At 36.0% G+C, this 18,126-nt stretch overlaps 1 long non-coding RNA gene across 4 annotated transcripts in view; it reads left to right on the forward strand.

Annotated features, from left to right (window-relative positions):
- The window catches only part of LOC141379126 (uncharacterized), a 113,766-nt gene that overhangs the window by 58,343 nt on the left and 37,297 nt on the right, over positions 1-18,126 (forward strand). The window contains exon 4 of one of the 4 annotated variants that reach the window (XR_015516923.2): positions 6,700-6,765. The exons of the other annotated variants lie outside the window; for them this stretch is intronic. This is a non-coding gene — a long non-coding RNA (uncharacterized LOC141379126). The remainder of the gene's footprint in view (positions 1-6,699; positions 6,766-18,126) is intronic. 4 annotated transcript variants of the gene reach the window in all.

The following is an 18,126-nucleotide window of genomic DNA, read 5'->3' on the forward strand; positions in this document are numbered from 1 at the left end:
AATATCTTTTTTATAATTGTCTACAGAACAAACCCATAACCAAAGAGGAATGACAGTGGACTGAGGATTCATGTGCATTTTTATCATTTTTATCAGACAGGCAATTGTCAACCGGTACAAACAGTCTCATGAGGATGATCCAGGAACGTAGTCGAGGTCACAGGTAAAGGGGTCGATACAGGTGGCAAACAACAGAAGTAAGGCAACAAGACAAGGGTCAAACACAGAAAGGCTATACTAGAACGCTTCGTAATGTTACAGGTAAATGACAACAAGACTTAACCAAGTGTGTGGGAGAGTGAGCAGTCTATATAGTCTGTGTAAACAGTCTTAGATGAGCTTCTAGTTGTGTGTGTGTATTAATCATCACCACCAGAACAGGTGTGTGTGAGGTGCATGACGCGATTTATAGTTCATAAAACGACAAAACCACTGTTATACAATGACTTGCTAATTACTCTAACTTACCTAATAAACCTAGATAGACTTTTAAATGGCACTTTAAGCAGAATATTAGAATCTTAAAAATTTTCTAGAAAAAAATACTATCATGAAAAAGATAAAAGTAATCTGTAATTACAAATTGGTTATCAAAACTATAAGGTTTGGAAATGTGTTAAAAAAAACACTGTTAATCAGAAATTGTAGAAAAAATATAAAAGAAATAACATTTAACAGGAGGGATAATAATTCTGACTTCAACTGAATTTACATCTTACTTTTGAACATTTCTGTTCTGGAAAAGTAGACATATATTTGTTAACCCCATTTGTTTTGTTTAACCCATTTTTTCTTTACTTGAGGTTTTGCAATGGAATCTTAATTAAATAGTTGCAACAGAGCAGGCGGGTGAAACATACTCAGTTCAGCGCGTAGTGCTGCTCTTTAAATGGAGATTAGACCATGTGGATGACAGATTTGAGGCAGATCTCAGAAAAAGCTCTTTTAATGAGATGCAGCTGATAACTGTGAATGGGTTGTGCTGGGAGCGTTCTTGGAAACACTGAGGGATTTTGTGATTGCGTGGTTAAAGATAAACCCAAAAGTGCTCCGTCTAAATTAAGAGCATTCAGCAGTCTGTGTTTGTGGTATCATGTTATTGCTCCTCTGCTGCCAAAAAACAAGTGAGAAATGTACAGATCCTGAAGAATTTGAGAATTGCATAAGCCTCAGGGGCTCTGCATGTACATGTTATGAACTGAAGATCCATGGGGAAAAAAAAAAATCTTGAATTGTCTGTCTGAAAAGTACTGTATATGCTAGACTATACTGTAAATCTGTTAAAGGAATATTATGGGTTCAAAACAAGTTAATCTCTGTAACAGCATCTGTGGACACACAAAATGATTTTGACTTCTATTGGACTTTGGCTAATAAAAATAATTTTCTTTTTTATATGAAACACAATAATATTACACATTAACACAAGATTGTATTGAGCTATACTTAAGCTTAATAACTTTTAATAACTGTCATAACAATGTAAAGCCAGTTAACCTAACTCAAGGATACTAGAAAAAAAAATATAACGCTTGTTGGAACAATCTTTACACTGGTGAAAGAAAGAAAGAAAGAAAGAAAGAAAGAAAGAAGGAAAGAAAGAAAGAAAGAAAGAAAGAAAGAAAGTAAGAAAGAAAGAAAGAAAAAAAGAAAGAAAGAAAAAAAAGAAAGAAAGACATTGTTTGAATTTTTATCAAGTTGTTTTAACATTTTCATTGGAACAGACAGAAAGAAAAAAGGGATGTAGCAAGATGTTACCATGGTTTAACATTGTTTGAATGTTTTAGCAAATTTTAGCATGTTTAATTGCATGAATTAACATGTTTATTAAATTAAGCAAAATATAATATATTTTATATATACAGTATATGAACCATTAACTTGATTAAACTCATTATTGTGGTTACTACAGTAAAATTCTGTATAAGCCTATACTATTCTAAAACGCTAGTGTGCCAGGAGTTATAGATTGACCAAACATGCAGATTTGAAACAGCTTTGTATGCTTCAATATGTTTAAGGGTCAGAAACAAAAGAATAATTTAAGTTGCTAACATGTTTTAATACATTGGTAGCATGTTTTAGCGTGATTTAGGGAAACCTCTTTAAGTCTGATGCTAGCACTAATTGCCATTTTGCAGACATCCTACCTCAGCCACAAATTAGATACAATATCCCAGAAATCATGGAGACAGGAGAGAAAATGTTAATCTGAAAAAGCACCTCAGGAACAGAGAGTACATCACATGATGTAATGAGCCTTAAATTACACAAATAGTACAGTAAAGCACTTTTAGCTCTGGTCGCTACTGTCAGTGGAGCTACCGTGAGGCTTTTTCGAGCCTACAACCACATACATGATCACTTTTCAGGAAAGTTGATGACACTTTCTGTTGGATAAAGATGTTGTTTGTTTGATTTATGTATATTTGATCTCGATATGTTAGATACATGTTAGATGTAATGATGATGAAAGATGATGATATTCTCCATGTATTTAGATATTACATATGGCCTTGGAAAAGCTTTGAAGGTAGGGTGGTATATCTGATATTGCTAGGATGTTACCACTGTTCTAGCAAGAACTAGCAGGTTGTTAAATGTCTAGCATGTTACATTATACCACATTTAATATACTTTACATCAGGGGTGTCCAAAGTCGGTTCTGGAGGGCCGGTGTCCTGCTGATCTTAGCTCCAACTTGCTTCAACACACCTGCCTGGAAGTATCTAGTATACCTAGTAAGAGCTTGATTAGCTTGTTCAGGTGTGTTTAATTAGGGTTGGATCTAAACTCTCCAGGACACCAGCCCTCCAGGACCGAGTGTGGACACCCCTGCTTCACATGACCTTTTAACTTGTTTTGTTAAAAATATATACAGAATGGATTTTATTGTCGTCTATTTTAGCATTACTGTGAGCTATCTGTACACTCTGCTGTCCTTAAAAGGAGGATATCTTTTTTTTTTTTTTTCAGGGTTGAGAAAAGCCTTGCCTGAAGGTTTGAAACTTTTTCTGCTTTACATTTAAACTTGAGGTGAAGGTGGAAATGAAAGAAAGAATGAAAGAGAAGGAAACAAAATGGTGCGAGCATGATTTGTCATATTGTTAGCATGTTTCAGAAAGTTGGTAGCATTTTTTATTATTTATTTATTTTTATTTTTATTTTTTGCATGACTGTTCCACATTCGCAACTTCTGATCAAAACTAAGTCAGGCTTCTTATTCTTATCTATTTTAGTATTAAGGTGGGCTAGCTGTAAACTGTGTTATACTATCATAAAAGGAGGATAAGGGCTATTCCCTTATGCTAACTTGGAAAAAGCCTTTGCCTGAGAGTCTGAAACAGCTTTGTAAGTTTTTGGTTCAAACTTAGAGTGAAAGTAAGAAAGTAAGTAAGAGAACTGTTTAATATGTTGTTAACATGATTTAAGATCATGTGGCGAAGATTAGAAATTGCTAACATGGTTTAATACTGCACTACCTGACAAAAGTCTTGTCATAGATTCCAGTTGTAAGAGCAACAAATAATAACTTGACTTCTAGTTGATCATTTGGAAAAGTGTCAGAAGGTAGAATTTTCTGATAAATCATCTGTTGAACTGCATCCTGATCATCACAAATACTGCAGAAGACCTATTGGAACCAGCATGGACCCAAGATTCTCACTGAAATCAGTCAAGTTTGGTGAAGGGAAAATAATGGTTTGGGGTTACATTCAGCATGGGGGCATGAGAGATCTGCATAGTGGATGGCAACATCAGCAGCCTGAGGTATCAAGACATTTGTGCTGCCCATTACATTACAAACCACAGGAGAGGGCAAATTCTTCAGCAGGAGAGCGCTCCTTCTCTTACTTCAGCCTCCACACTAAAGTTCCTGAAAGCAAAGAAGGTCAAGGTTCTCCAGGATTGGCCAGCCAAGTCACCAGACTTGAACATTATTGAGCATGTCTGGGGTAAGATAATGGACAAAGCATTGAAGATGAATACAAGATTTTCATGAACTGGAAGTCCTGCAAGAGCGCTTTCTTTGCTATTCCAGATGACTTTATTGATAAGTTATTTGAATAACTGCAAAGATGTATGGATACAGTAGTCCAAGCTTATTGGGAGCCAAATGATCAGCTAGACGTCAAGTTATTGTTTGTTGTTTCTAAAACTTGGATAAGCGACGAGACTTTTGTTAGATTGTCAGTGCATGCTAGCATGAGTTAGCAGGTTGCTAAGAGACATGTTTAGCGAGAGTATACTTTTTACACGGAATGATCATTCTTATCCATTTTACCATTAATGTGTAGTATATTTGAATAAATGCAACTATGCTAACCATGTTAAGGCATGTTAACCACAATTCAAACATGATTTTTACTAGTTTAAATGTGGTATTTATAGTAAACTGTTGGTTATACAATACAAATAATCTGACAAAATAATTATAGTTACTACAATTTTACTTTAATAAAACATGCATAGTTTTCGAAAGAAACTGGAAATATATTATAAAATCCTAAATAGGGAAGCATAGTTGTGTGTGTGCATGCGTACGTGTGTGTCTGTCAGTGTATTAGATTATTAAATAACGTAAAGCAGATATTTTAGGTGTGAAGTTACTTAAAGACCATTTTTATGAGGTGTAGACAGGAACATATGCAACACTTTTCATACAGAATTTTAATCTAAAATGACTGTTTGCTCGGGTCATACTTAAACCTCAGGATTGAACAAAATCCAAAAGATGCTATTTTTCACATGACACGGTAATTTTAGAAAGTCAAACTGATCCTTTAGTAAACATGCAAAATCACAGGCTGATGGACAACCACTCACAAACATGCAGCATGAGGTGTGAAGTGCTTGCAAAGAGCTTAAATATAGCTCTGTGTTTTTACATCTGTTGATGAGGTATTTTTACTGTGATTATTTTAGGTGTCTGCTTACATTCTTGGGGTGGCTTTAAAAAGATTTACCCTGATTGAGATTTAGCTCATCATGCAGAGGTGCCGGGTTCATGCGGTTGTGCTGCTTCCCGCTCTGGTTTTAAAAAGTCCCGTTTCACCCCTTTAGGCAGCAGCTGCTAATCTGCACCTTAGGAGCACATGCTTTTGAGAAGTGCTTTAGCATACAAAGCCAAAGACAACTCTGTTAGCAGTAGATAGAGGCCAATAAGGTGGAACTAGAATTCAATATCCTTTGGAAGGTTGGATCCAGAATGGGTGGAGCTGTAAATTGTGATGTAAAAAGGCCTTTCAGCCACAGATCAAATCTAGGACAGATACTGAAATCCATTTTTTCAATAAAGGTCTTTCTTTCACTTTTACCTTCCCATTTAAAAATATTTCATAGACAATTTTAAATTCACTCATTCTGTAGTGGTTTTAGACACTTATGATTTTATTGTTTCTGTTGAAAATAAGTATATTAGTATAAATAATTTGGAAAATGTTGATAGACATTAGGGTTGGGTTCAGTAGACGATGCCATCGACAATGGCTGATAGACATCACGATGCTAAGCCAGCATCGCGATCCTCTGCCCTGCCCTGTCATAGAAGCAACATGCTCCCAAAAAACACACACTTAGGCCATAATACGTCTTAGTTTGGCATTTTAGAACAAAAATTATCCACGTCCACACTGGCGTTTCATCAAGCATTTTTGAAAAGATCTCCTTCCACTCTTTACCACTGAAAACGCACATCACGTGACCACACACACACTCGTGCGCTCTAGCATATGCGCACGTCTAAGCTCCAGGCAGTCAGCGGGTGCTTTAAGCACAAAACTCAAAGAGCAGTGCACGTTGGACAGTTTATCAGGGATGTACCGCTGGATCGTTTCTCACTATAGTTGTTAAACGTGATATCTATATGTAAAAACTCTTCTGTCTTTTGAATCTATCAGGTAACGTGTCACAGCACCAGTGCACTGCTTTAATCTTTCACTTTCACGCTTGTACCTAGTCATTTTAGCAAAAACCTCAGATATTGTTGGTTGGTTCCTGTTGTTTGTGCATCTTTTTACAAACCAAGTTTGTCGACGCCAATATAATGACACCGATCACTCTGCCTATTCATGCCAGAGTCCCGCGGAAAAAGTGATTGACAGGTGGTTATTTGTGTGTAACTTATCTTTATTTATTTATGATTTGGTTGTGGGTAAAACAAAGAGCATGCGGGTCAGGTAGTTCAAATGGTAGGTAACAAATAATGCATTTGTTATGAATGAATGAATTAATTATTCATAAATAATTAATAAATTTGTTATGAATGAATGAATTACTCATAAATACTCACCACCGACGGCGATGCCATTATCCATCGCAGTGTTTCACATTAGACATCGTACGATGCCAAAATGGTCTCTGGCAAGTGCCATTCGCGCCTGTTGTACGTAAATCCACCAGAGGCTGCAGTCGACTGAATGACTGACTGAACAAATGACTGACTGACCGATCGACTGACCCACCCTCCTCTTTTCCTAAACCCAACCAATAGTATTGTCAAAAGCACCGATTTACCCGCCCACCCACTTCCCTAAACCCAACCGACAGTTTTAAAAAGCAAAGCAGAAAAAGAAAAGCCCTCGCTTCATTCTACCAACGTTTTCAGATTTTACCACATTCTCATTCTGTTATTTACTTCTTCACTTTATGTTTTGGATTCTGTTTTTGTCTTACCCACTTTCTCACTCTGTATCTCAGGTCCACCTATGTACATGGCGAGCTGTTGGACAAACTGGTAACAGCGGGAAAGCCGTCCATACGGAGGTGAGTGGGTATCTGTAAGCGCATATAGGAACGGCGTCATACCACCCTGTAGTATTCATTAAAAAAACTGAATGCAGCCATACGTACTTCTGGCTACATAATTTGTGATCCCCAGAAACGGATATAGGGCTACAATTTCAGAATGAGTCTATGTTTGCCTTTTCCTGCCACAGTAAATTCCATTTTTCTTTTGATATGTGGCACCATTTTATCATGAAATGATTATTTGTTCTCTTTGATTCTTTTGGCTGGAAACACACATTTTATGTGATATTGCAGTTTTGCATATACAGTTGAAGTCAGAATTATTAGCCCCTATGAATTATTAGCACCCCTGTTTATTTTTTTCCCCAATTTATGTTTAATTGAGGCAAGATTGTTTAAGCACATTTCTAATCATAATAATTTTAAAACGTATTTCTAATAATAGATTTATTTTCTCTTTGTCATGATGACAGTAAATAATATTTTACTTGATATTTTTCAAGACACTTCTATACAGCTTAAAGTGACATTTAAATGCTTAACTAGGTTAATTAGGTTAACTAGGCAGGTTAGGGTAATTAAGCAAGGTATTGTATAACAGTGGTTTGTTCTGTAGATTATCGGGGGAAAAATTAGCTTAAAGGGGCTAATAATTTTGTCCCAAAATAATACTAATAATAAAACAAATAAGACTTTCTCCAGAAAAAAAAATATTATTAGACATACCGTGAACATTTCATTGCTCTGTTAAACATCATTTGGGAAATATTTAAAAAAGAAAATAAACATCAAAAGGGGGCTAATAATTCTGACTTTAACTGTAAATCTAATTTCCATCTTTGAATGGAAACATAGCTAATACAGTAGCTACAAGTTCCCAACATTCTTATAAATATATTCTTTTGTGTTCAACAGAGAAAATAAACTGAAAGTATGTAAATAATGATAGAATTTAATTCAGGGGCAATTTTATTTAAATTCTAGTAATGCATTCACGTCTCAATGAAGGTCACAAGTCTTCATTATGTCTCTGCATTGCACATACTTGCATGTTTGTGTGTCTAAGTGACTTGTTGCCTATATTTAGAGAGCAGCAGACCTTTGGTCAGCACTCTGGAGGCAGATTTGCTTTAATAAAGTCATTTGGTATTCACTGCATTGATATGGCTAGTCAGTGTAGACATCAAACGTCTCCCCACCTAAACACACAGACACAAGCAAACACACACTCTCATTCACTCACACACACTATAGCTCTGGAAATGTTTAACTGAGACCTAGAGTCAATTGTAGCACAATAGTTAACTTTTGATTTTGTCAGACTGTTTGAACTCTTGAATAGTCACGTTCTGTGTACTCCCTATATGTGGACCAAAAACTAAGCAGTGTTGGGCAATATCTAGTTACGTGAAATGGTGTTATATAGGCTAATTTAAGTATACATAATACATGTAATTGTAATACATTACAGCTACTGAGAAAAAAAATGCTTTTTAATTGCAAGTGTTTATAAAAATTTTACACATATCTTGAATTTAAAAATTAATATTTAGTATAGCTTTGCCAATTTTTGATAAGCACAAACCTTATCATTTAAAATGCATTAAGTAAAGCAACAATTTGGATGATTTTGATTCTTTTTTTTATTAACTGTTCTTCATATGCATTTTAAATGGCACACTGTAAAACCCGATAAGTTAAGTTAACTCAAACCATTTAAGGAAACCAATTGTAGCAAACTATTTGAGTTTTGAAAATAAATGGTTTGAGAACACTGTCAAAAAATCCTGGTTGCCTTAATTTTGTAAGTTGAATCAAATTAATCTTACCGGTCCATTGAACTTATATTATGTTAAACTTACTTAAAATAGCTTGCTTAACTTATAAAATTATTTAAAATTGATCATATATGTTTTTAGTGTGCTGTAAACTTATATATATATATATATATATATATATATATATATATATATATATATATATATATATATATATATATATATATATATATTGAATCATATACACTTATACTATTTGAGTTGATATCATCAAACATTTAGAGTATTAGTAACTTAAACATGTTAGGTTCAATTATCAGATCTGTGTGAGTTAACTTAAACGAATCGAGTCCAAACAACTGTAAAGCTACTTAAACCAATTGCGGCAAATGGTTTAAGTTGACTGAACTCAAATGAATAAAGTTTGTCAACTTAAATGGTTTCCTGCAATCGGTTTCCTCAAACAATTTGAGTAGCTAGAGTTTGGATTTAATTCATTCTATTACGTGAACGTGAATATAAAGCAAAATGTAGCATAAGTAAACAAGAAATTACACAAAAAGTAGATATTTTAATACAAATTTATTTAAATAAAATATTATTTCAGTCAATTCAGACTGGCCTGGATTCAGACCAAATGTTTCCTGTTTCCTGTAATAGTCAAGCAAAGATTTGATTTTAAAAACATAATCATAGCTATTAGATTACTTATAGACAGACAAAAACAAACACTAAAAAGAAAAAAAAAAGAAATCTAAACATAAAGACAGAACAAACAAAACAGAAAAAAAAACAAATAAACAAATTAATAATAATTCTGATCTGTCAGAAATACTATACATGTTATATATTACATGTTATAATAGGTCTATAATAGGTATATTTTATTGTCACTTCACCTAAAATGCATTAGTTTTTTATTTTTTTATTTTGTAGATATCTGACCAACAAAAAATACATTAAAATAAAGATACAAATTATACCAAATGAAATTTGTTACAAAAAGAGTAATTTTCCGACAAAAATAGACTATATGAAAAGGTCAAATTTTAAAATTAGTTTCAATGTTTCCTGTTGCTATTTTGGGTTTTTCTTCATTTTTTTTTTTTTTTTTTTTTTTTTTTTTTTAGTCTTTTAAGGTAAGAATCTAAAGTATTTTAAAGTTTTACTTTGTGAGTCTGTCTTTTTGAGAATTTGTTGCGGTTGTTTTACCTACTAAATTATATTGTCAGGACAGAAATGAACCAATTAAGGTGTTTGTTGAAACATCAGAACACATCAGAAACTGCTAATTAAAGGGCTCCACAGACTATTAAAATAAAATGGTCTAATGTTGCACAAACGTGTGAACATTTTAGTGACTTTTCCACATGCAACATTATCTATTGTAGATAGACCGGTAACGACGATACTACCATTTACAAACTACAGTGGCACCACCACTGCTACTTTTAGAATATTTTTCTACTGATAAATTCTACAATGTCAAAATCTAAAGTCTTTTTAATAACTTTATAAACACAAAATGCTCATTGTAGCTATTTGCTATTCTATACACTGTTGCAAGTCGCGCTAAAATTATCTAAATGTTTTGGTGGTGTGACCGATACGCTCACTAACCCAAATCCAAGTGCAGCGCCAACACCAAGCCCAGAAGAGTGTGCATTTCATTTGAACATCAGCTGCATGTCAATAAAGAACACAGAGGCCAGCACAGTAATATTTATGAAAATTTCACGCAGTCCTACTTAAAATTCAGGCCTTATCCCTTGTTGTACTGTCATAAATGGGATGCCTTCTCCTGATCCCACTTCTCTGCCTGAGGCCTAACAATTATACAGATGCTGGTCCCATTATTGAAGTACAAACTAGGCTAAACATCAGAAAATCATTTGGAGCACAAAAAATAATGGTATGCAACCATATTTGATATTGAATCTTTTCTGTTTTTGTACAGCAGTTGAGCCCATGTGATTTAGATTTAATAGTAGCAATTGGGTGTTGTTTTCAGAAAGTTTTACGGATATAGTAATAAAGTTTTAGATAGAAGCAGAGACTGTCTTCGTCTCCGTTGTGATAAGATCATGTCTGCCAACAGTCTGTCCCATCTGAGCTGCATTGAAGACACTGGAGGGGGTTGAGGAGTGTGTTAAAAGTGTTTTTGGGTTGGAGACAGTAAGTACAGTTGGTGGTGTTTGTGCTCCACTTGTATCAGAGACACTCTGGAGGTAGTTGAGGAGTGTGTTAAAATGTTTTTGAGAGTTTGACAGTAAGTATACATATACATCAACAAGTTCAGGATGGTTCAGAGTGTTTGTGCACGCCTTGTGTAATATAAAGTTTACACTGTAAATTGTCTTTCTGATTTAATCTACCCTTATGTAAAGGTCACACACCTTGTTTTAAAAAGGATTTACACCCATAAATAAAGGATTAAACCAACGAAACCGCACAGCACTGTCATCAAATTAACAAAAAAAACAAATCTGAACATAATAACCTATTATAAAACAGAAGACAGAAAAATAAACAGACAAAACAAAACATGGAGGCGGATGAAAAATAAAAAAAAATAGAGACAGACTGAAACAAGACTAAATCAAAGCTAAATCAAAACATAAAACATAACAAAAATAAATAAAAAGGTTAAATAACAAATGAAAATATAACAGACAGACAGGCCATGTTTTGGTCTGAATCTATTTTGTATTTGTTTGACTGTAAATTCATTTGTCTGACAAATCTGTCTCTGTTTTGTTTTGTCTGTCTTAATGGCCACCTATTTTACCCCTTCTTCAAGATTTAAGAGAAGTCTTTTGTGTCTGCAGAATGTGTCTGTATATACCTTTATACCAATATACCTTTCAGAATATTGGATTTACTGCTCTGAACACATTGTAGTTGTTTTTGTGGCCTGTGCGTTTAATGCTAGTTCTCCCCTCCCATCGTTCCCATGTGCCTGTCTGTGTTCTTCAATCTTGAAGGACATGAAGGAAGCAGATCTCATGTAATGCTTGTGAGAAATACTACAGTAAAAACTTTCCCAATGACTATTTTATGTATTTGTTGTGGAGTTAATTCATGCCTTTCTGCAACGATGAGTCTCACACACACACACACACACAATGTTGTTACAAAGTTCATGCACACACACACATAGCACAAGCTGTTTTGCACACAAATGTGACAGGATACGCGTTAATATCCATTGCTGTATGGACATCCCTTATGTTAATGTAAAAAATAAACCTGATTTAACATCCACAAACTAGGATTGAAGCGTCTGCTTTTACAATTGTAGTGTCATGCACCTATGGTGATCAAGTAAGGATGGCAAAATCCCTGTAAATCATTACAAAAATGCAATGTTTAAAAGGTTTTAAACTTTTAAAACTCATTCTTGATCACGTTTGATGATGATTGATAATCACAGAGAGCTGAACAGATCTTTTTATCCCAGTTGCTTTGCGCATGTCCTGTATTGTTGATATGAATATATGCGTTACTACAAAGACATGTTAATACGCGGCTGTCAATCAATTTGGTGGTCGGGGAAACTGCACTCCTAAGTCACATTGCGATGGGCCTCAAAATGGGAGGGGTCCTATTTTAAATAAAGAGACGTATTGTCTTTATATCACTCTTATATGACTGTGGACACACTATACGTACACACAGTTCTGTCCAAGCAGCTTACAAAAGATGATTTTCATCATAAGTTCCCTTTAAAGGGGTATAATTTTTTGCTTAGTTTGTTGTTGTTTTTGGTCCCTGGTTTTGTTCTTGTTTGACTGTATTGTTTTGTTTTGTTTAATTTGCTATTGTCTGTTGTGCCTTAAAACCCACACTATGTCCTTTTATACTTGGTGATGTACTTTCAGATATACTTCTATATACTGTAGCACACTAATTGAGTCTAAGTATGCAATTTTGTATACAGCCATTGTTTGACTGACATGTGAAGTGAGCAGTGATTGTTTGTTTTTCTCCTAAATGGACTATACCACAATAATAGACTGGCATGAAAAAGCCCATGGACCCAATGTACATCAGACATCAGCAAACACACTGAAGCTGAGCCTACCTGTCATCTGTCTCTTTGGCACTAAGCTTGCACCTCAAAGTCTGCTGGGTAAAAGCATGAAATTATACCCTTCTTCACCCTAAAAGGTGAAAGGAACTGACAGATCTAAAGCTCCCTCCCTTTTTTCATCCATCCGTTTTTTTCCCCATTGGCTTTTTTGCTTATATTGGAACCACAGATGTTTGGTTACACAACCTCAAGTGTTTGTGGTGTGAATCCAGTCCAGCGATTTCATCTGGTTGGAGGAGTGTCAGTAGTTTACTGATCTTTCAGACAAGCTGAGTCTTTCAGAAGTCATAGTTAATGCTTAACAGATTTAGCCTAACTTGTGTTTTGTATGGCTTACAAATTATTTCAAAGAAACTCAGTTGATCGGTCATGCTCTCCTTTTGTTTTTTGATTGTCCTTTGCCCTGCAGACTCATTTACAACTGTAAAATCACTATTTGAAAAGGTGCCTAGCCTCTTTGCTAATGCAGGAGCAACAGGCTCACACAGAGCAGCCACTCCGCTGGTCATCCGTCACAAATTAAACTATTGACCGTTGACTTTGGCACCACACAAAGCCCTCCTGGCAACATCCTCCCCCTGCGGTGTGCTTTGAGCAGGGGGAAGCGAACCTTTGTCCTGCTATTGTTCCTCCACCCTCGGGCCAATTAACCTCATATCAACAAGACTTTTAGAGGATGTTAAGCAAGTGAGCTAGAAAGAGGTGTGCACAGGAAGTGATGTTTTTTATATCATGTTTTTTAAAAGGTAATGCATCCACTGTAAAAGGTAAAATTAATTTACAGGGGTTTTAAATGTGATTAATTGTATTAATTACTGTACTTACGTATTTTTTGTTGGTATTTTTTACTCAGTTACACTTCAGATTGGTCACTTCTTGAGACAAAAAAAAAAAACATGTCATTTTCAAGAACGTTTAAGAACTGCAGGATAAAATTTGTAAACTGATTGGCTGATAAATGCATTAAAAATGATTTCACCTGTAAGAAAAGCGATTAGTTTTTTAGGTTTAGTTTCTCTCATGTATACCTCTTAAAACTTGCATAACCTTTATTTATGCTTTTCAATCTCCCCATGTTCATTGAGCCTCTGCCATATGCTCTGTCATCCTCTCTATAAAACATTAAGACATTTAAATAAGCACCTCCTCGCTTTCCACTTTGCCAAAGAGCCTTTTAATGTCCATGCTCTCCTTGTTCATCTACAATCCTTGTTCGCGTGTCACACCTTTTCCACAAGGCCCGATCTTTCAGATCTGCCTGACAACAATCACGGCTGGAAATTATTTAACATTTCAGTTCCCATGCACATCAGACGTGCTCACCGAGCCACAGAAAGTCATGCTTTACCACTGCACTTGCACATAAAATGCCTTGGGGTTATGCAACTGTTGGCACGGTGCGTCTGCAGGCCTCTGTCTAATCGCACAATGTGAAGATAAAGCTGGAACCTGTGCGAGTTAGGCAGCTGTAAACAAAGCTCTGAAAGCCATCAGTGCAGCTCTGCTTTCCAGCTTGATCTGAGACGAGGAGGTTTTGAGTGAATGGCAGCTGTCAGGAACAAGGGACAAGCGTATAGGGGAGATTGAGCGGGACAGTTGCATGGGGGAAGTTTACTTGAGGAAACTAATTAGATTATCCTCTCTGCAGGTGAGAGTTTCAGAGCACCCACTCATTATCGCTGCTGATGACATGAGGAAGCAAGACATCGTGAGGTTACAAATTCTCGTTTACACTGTTAAAACACTCTTGGGCTCTATTTACACATGTACTAAGATCTGTCCTGGGTGATCTAAAATTAGGTGGTTTGAGTATTAATTACAGGTATATATGGTATTCAGAGTGTTTTATGGTTAGAGCACTCAAACCACAGTCAAATGAGGTGAGAAAAAGTCAGTCGTGTGACCCCTTGGACATTTTTTCCAGGCAGCTATTTTTAGACTCATTATGAAGTACATCACCTAATCCACTTAATGGGGAAAAACAACCTTTTTTGTGAAGAATAAAAAAAAATCCAAGTAAATAAATTGTCATTCTTTTAAATATATACACCGATGAGGCATTACATTATCTCCAGCCATTTAGTATTTTGAAGTACATATTTAAACCTAAACAGCTCATTGGGTCTCATTGGATATCTGGCTTCAAAATGTCAGCAGCAGCTCCTTAAGTTCCTTTTCATTGTGGGGTGGTACATGATGATGTAATGTAAACCCAATTTTTCCAGTCGAATCACAAATGTTCAATTGGTTTCAAGTCAGGATAGGTCAATGCATTTGCTGAAATTTACCATACTCCTCATAGAGCCACTTCTTATTGATTCTGACAGTCTGGTAAGATAGGGAACACAGTGGTCTTGAATGGGAGTATTTGGTCCTCAGCAATAGTCAGATACCTGAGAGTTGTTAGGGACTTTGCTGTTTGGATAATGGGGTCTAAAGTGTCTTAAAGGGCCATGAAACCCCCTCGTTTCAGCAGGGTGTTTTCACACCTCTACTTTGGAAAAAGTCAGAAAAGTGGGCGTGTCCAGCTCTGTTTAGGGGGGAGTGTCGGAGGAAGAAAAGTGGGATGGTGTGGGAGTGTCTAGTGTGGGAGTGTCTATTTGGGCACGCGCGAGTTTCAGAGTCAAAATACACACACACACACATACACATACAGCAGAAAGTGATGGTGTTTAACCTACATGGACATCTGTAGTCGAATTATTTGACAAATTATTAAATGGTGGACTTTAAATGCAGTTTGGCTCTTTCATTCAGGGAATTCATTCATGCCCCTCGCGACACACGAGATATTTGATCCGAGGATCTGCTCTAAGCGTGTATTTTTCATGCAATGTTTTATACCGCACGGCGAATGAGAGAAAAAAAAACTCAGCATTTCCCAGAAACTTAGATGCACACGGCAGGTAGTGTCAGAAAGCCGCGCGTGTTATTCCGGTCACTAAATGCGGTAAAAACCCTACACGAGGTTAAAGTTTGGTTGTGGTGCTAACGTGTTTACACTCTGTGCAATAGTTTGTTAGATACGAACAAACTGAATAAACAAAGAGCACTGGTCGCTCACTTACCAAATCTGTAGAGACAGGACAATCACCAGCAACTAGAGCCGCGTCTTTATGAAGAGAATACTACAAACGAATCCAGATCTCAGCGTTTGCAGATGAGAACAGCTCTCAGGTAAACGATAATCCTCCTTAGACACGTAAATTATTGTTGTCGCGCGTCACGCTGGAATACACGCTATTATGTCATGACCGTGACGCAGCTTCAAAAATTCGTTTCAAACAGGAAGTACGAATTTGCTTGAAATAACGCAAAAACAACCAATTTACACTTTTTAGTGAAAAATAGGTTGTCTTAATAGTGTTTTTAGCAGTGTGGGACACATTTACGACTGTCAACAGCTCAAAAAATGTGTTTTGGTGTTTCGTGACCCTTTAAGAAAACATCACCTGTTGCATCCATCTTGTCTGCAATAGCATCAATTGAGCTTCCTGGGGCTCTGCTGGTGATCAGTGTGTTTGCACCCAACCATCAACATGATGGTCATTTTCTTTAGATTATCAACAGTCCTCTGTGCATGATTTTGTGCTCGTACATTTTTGGCAATGGAATGGTTAGCAGTTAGCATTGAAACTCAGTCATCAATTACACAGGCCCTAACAACACATACTGACTTTGTAGAGTTATTTTATAAACATATTCTGTTGATCAAGGCATATCATTCTTGTTAAAACAAATGATCCAGTTGGTAAAAGTAGGTTCTGTAGCCCTAACACAGTAGGCTGTGTTGAACTATCTTCTGTGACAGTGTCATGGTCACCACTGTTTTATCTGCTGGTGATTTGTCAAACTGTGGCCTGTGGCTGATGTGAACTTTTTTTTTAATTTTAATTTTTTTTATAATTTTTACTGATAAAGTGTGCTAATAAGCAAATACAGTAGGGGAAATAAATATTGAACACCTCACTGTTTGTCTCAACAAAACATTTCTAAAGGTGCTGTTGACCGGATGTTGGTAATAACCAATAAAATCCAAATATGCAAACACAACACTACTAATTAGTTTACATATTAAGTTATGTCTAATAAAATTAATGACATGGGAAAAAGTACTAAACTCATGAAGGGAGGCAGTGAAAGCCCAGACAGCAGCTGAAATCTCCCTTTACTTAGTCAGAAAACCTCTGCCCTTCATCTTTGTAAATTAAAATTCGCTGCTTCAGTCCAACATCTACATTATTAAGATGATAAAGATGAAACCAGTTTGCACATTTCAGCAAGACAATCCAAAACACAGTCAAAAAACAAATTCTCAAATGTTTTCAGAGAACTAAAATCGAGCTGTGGAATGGCCTAGCCAATCACCTGACTTGAATCTATTATAAAATACAAAATAAAGATCAGATTTGATTAACGAGATCCACAGAACCATCAAGGTATTTACTCTCTGTTGAAGTCTGTGAAAAAAATCACAACTGAGCAATGCATTTGACTTCATTGTCCAGTTTCATATAAAGTATTAAATATATTTTAGTAGTTCAGTGCATTCTCTTAGTGTCATTTCGTTGTTATTTCATTGTTATGTTTGTATTGTTTGGGGTATAACCAAAATCTGGTTCAATTCCATGTCAACAGCTTCTTTAGAAATATTATTCCCAGGATAAACACTCGTTGTTTATGTATTAGCCTTTTTGCAGTTAATCAGCATGCAGTAACAAAAAATGTGATGCATGCCATGTGGCCAAAGTGGGTTTTGGAGAAATTTCAGATAAATGCTAATACCTTAACTTTCAGTCTAAACAAAGTTAACCAAGTGTTTCAGCAGATTATGTATTTTGGTGGTGCCTCAACAACTTTTTATCCCCAACAGCTGCTCTGGAAAACCTCCACCTTCTGGCAGAGCTCCTCTGACACAGGCAGAAACAATAACAGAATCAAGGCCAGACACATTTGAGCAGCAATTCCTCACAGGTTACATAAAGCTTCCACCACTGTCCTCCATGTAGTCACAGTCCTTGGCTTCTTATCCAGATGAAAGCCTGAATATGTTTCAGCTAGGTCCACCTGTGCTGTCATATGACAACAAAGATCATTTTGTCCCTGATCTGTTGGCACAGATACACCAGTAATGCTTTTAAGCCCCGAGGACACTCATCGCCCACTGTAATATTTGCGACTGAAGATTCAGGCACGGTGACAAGAATGTGGTTAACATTACGTTCAGTACAGTATAAACCCGATTACATAAACCATGTGCCCTCTGGGAAGGTTGATAAAACATTGATGGAGCTACACAAAGAAATCCAGAGGCTGCTTTTAGTACTGAGGCTATTTATTAAGAAATCTCTCTTTTCATGCGATCACACATAATAAATGAGGGATATCTTTTCTGTTCCCCTGATCCGATGTGTTAATTTATTCACAGGGTGTTTGAAATCTAAAAATAGCAAGCAAGCAACCACGAGTTGAATGGTGAACAGCTTATGCAAAGTGTGTTAGACT

This window comes from Danio rerio, chromosome 19, assembly GCF_052040795.2.
Source record: "Danio rerio strain M-AB ecotype USA chromosome 19, GRCz13ab, whole genome shotgun sequence".
Taxonomy (NCBI): domain Eukaryota; kingdom Metazoa; phylum Chordata; class Actinopteri; order Cypriniformes; family Danionidae; genus Danio; species Danio rerio.